Raw genomic sequence first — 2,686 nt, forward strand, 5'->3', positions numbered from 1 at the left:
ATACACACATACACACGCACATATACACATGCACGTACACGCACATACACACATATACAATCACGTACACGCACATACACACACATGCGTACACGCACATAGACACACACACACACGCTTACACGTACATACACACACAAACGTACACGCACAAACACACACACACGCACAAACACTCATACACACGGACACAGAAACACCACACACACACACACACATACACACACACACACACACACACACACACACACACACACACACACGAGCGTACACACATGCACATGCACACACGCGTACACGCACACACACACACACACACACACACACACACACACACACACACACACGAGCGCGCGCGCACATACACACACGCACATACACACATACACACATACACACACACATACACACATACACGCACATACACACACACGCACATACACACACCCACACGGACACGCACATACACACACGTACACGCACATACACACATATACACACACGTACACGCACATACACACACATGCGTACACTCACATAGACACACACACACGCGTACACGCACATACACACACAAACGTACACGCACAAACACACACACACGCACAAACACTCATACACACGGACACAGAAACACCACACACACACAAACACACACACACACACACACGGTTCGTTTCGCATTTATACGTCATTTTGAAATTCCCGTGTTCCATGTGAACGTGACAGATTCGTGATGTCTTTCAAAAAGGGCAGACCATGATGTGCCGGTGCCAATCATGCAATGGGTAAATAAAATGCCTCACGATCTTCAGAATATGTCGGTGTCAATCTCTGGTCTCCTCGGATATGGAACCAAAAAGGTGGATTTGGACCGGGCCAAGGTCACGAGGACTTTTGAACGGTTCATGTCCTCCTTATAAAGAGACACTGAATCACCACCGAAGGTTCGACTTCCAGTCGGAGGAACACACTTCAAGAAGAAACAAATATTAAACATGTGAATGCGACCACGTGACCTCATGAAACCGACCTGGTTCAAAAATAAAATTAAATAAACGCTCGAGCCAGGTAGGAGTCGAACCTACAATCTTCTGATACGTAGTCAGACGCGTTATCCATTGCGCCACTGGCCCACCTGACGAATGATGTTCATCTCTTTACCCAAATGATGAAATGACGGTGAGATGAACACAAAGGTTCAGGGAAATATGGTCACCAACTTCTCCTGTGGGAATGTGAATCATTAACACATGTTAATGAAACCAATGTGGAGTGATGTTAAAATGTGCTGCTCAAAACAATCCACCCAGACCCCAAATCTGTCAAGAATAAAATATTCTTTCACTCCACACCTGCATGGACTTCTCCCCATCACCTGTGACGGTTCATCTCATCAAGTTCTTCCTCCACATAAAACTTCTTCCTCTTTTTAAACTTTCCCCTCATCTTCCTCAACACTTTCTGGCAAACAGTTCTACATCCGAATTGACTCTGCAGGAGTTAAACATCAACTCTCTCTTCTTGATCTTCCCCGTGATCTCATTCTCTTCCCCTCCATCCTGTGAACATCACAATCTGCAGACATATTTGAGGCAAGTCTGTGTGTGTGTGTGTGTATGTGTGCGCTTCTTCTGAAAAGCAGACCACACCATTTGACCCAGACATCTCAAACTTGTCTTTAAGACTGTTCACTCCACCAGGGTGGTTTTACATTTTAAACCTCCCCCCACACCCCTCATTCCCCTCCCCCACCACCAACAGGTGCTTGCTTCCATATAGCGGGTACACCCTTTCACCAAAAAGGCACACTCACACTTTGCATGATGTGTCCACTCCTCCAGGATAGTTTTGCACTTTGCCCCAACTCCACGCCCAACCCCACCCCCATTAGCCCAATCACACTCCAACTGTGTGTGTGTCTCTTCTGATTTGACAGCCACACCTTTTGACCCATGGGTGCTCAAACCTTCCCCAAAGACTTTTCACTCACCTCTGGTGGTTTTGCATGATAAAATCCACCCAGAAACTACCAACCCCCCCCACGCACACACACAGACACACACACACACACACACACACACACACACACACACACACACACACACACACACACACACACACACACACACACACGCGCGCGTACATGCACAAACACAAACACACACACACAAGCACACACACTCACACACACACACGCACACACACACACACTCGCACACACACACACACATACACACACACGCGTGCACACACGCACAAACACACACACGCACACACACACACACACGCGCACACACACATACACACACGCATGCACACACACACACACGTACACGCACATACACACATATACACACACGTACACGCACATACACAAATGCGTACACGCACATAGACACACACACGCATACACGCACATACACACACAAACGTACACGCACAAACACACACACACACACGCACAAACACTCATACACACGGACACAGAAACACCACACACAAACACACACACACACACACAAACACAAACACACACTCGCGCGTACACGCACAAACACACACACACACACACGCGTACACGCACAAACACACACACACGCACACACACACACGCGCGCACACTCACACACACACATACACACACACGCGTGCACACACGCACATACACACACACGCGTACACG

At 47.8% G+C, this 2,686-nt stretch overlaps 1 non-coding gene across 1 annotated transcript; it reads right to left on the reverse strand.

Annotated features, from left to right (window-relative positions):
• Nucleotides 1-1,063: 1,063 nt before the first annotated feature.
• On the reverse strand, nucleotides 1,064-1,136 carry TRNAR-ACG (transfer RNA arginine (anticodon ACG)). Its single transcript has one exon. It is a non-coding gene; the product is annotated as a tRNA-Arg (tRNA).
• Between the last annotated feature and the right edge of the window lie 1,550 nt (nucleotides 1,137-2,686).

Source organism: Eptatretus burgeri, chromosome 7 (assembly GCF_056783735.1).
Source record: "Eptatretus burgeri isolate ZD-2024b chromosome 7, Ebu_testis_v1, whole genome shotgun sequence".
Lineage (NCBI taxonomy): Eukaryota > Metazoa > Chordata > Myxini > Myxiniformes > Myxinidae > Eptatretus > Eptatretus burgeri.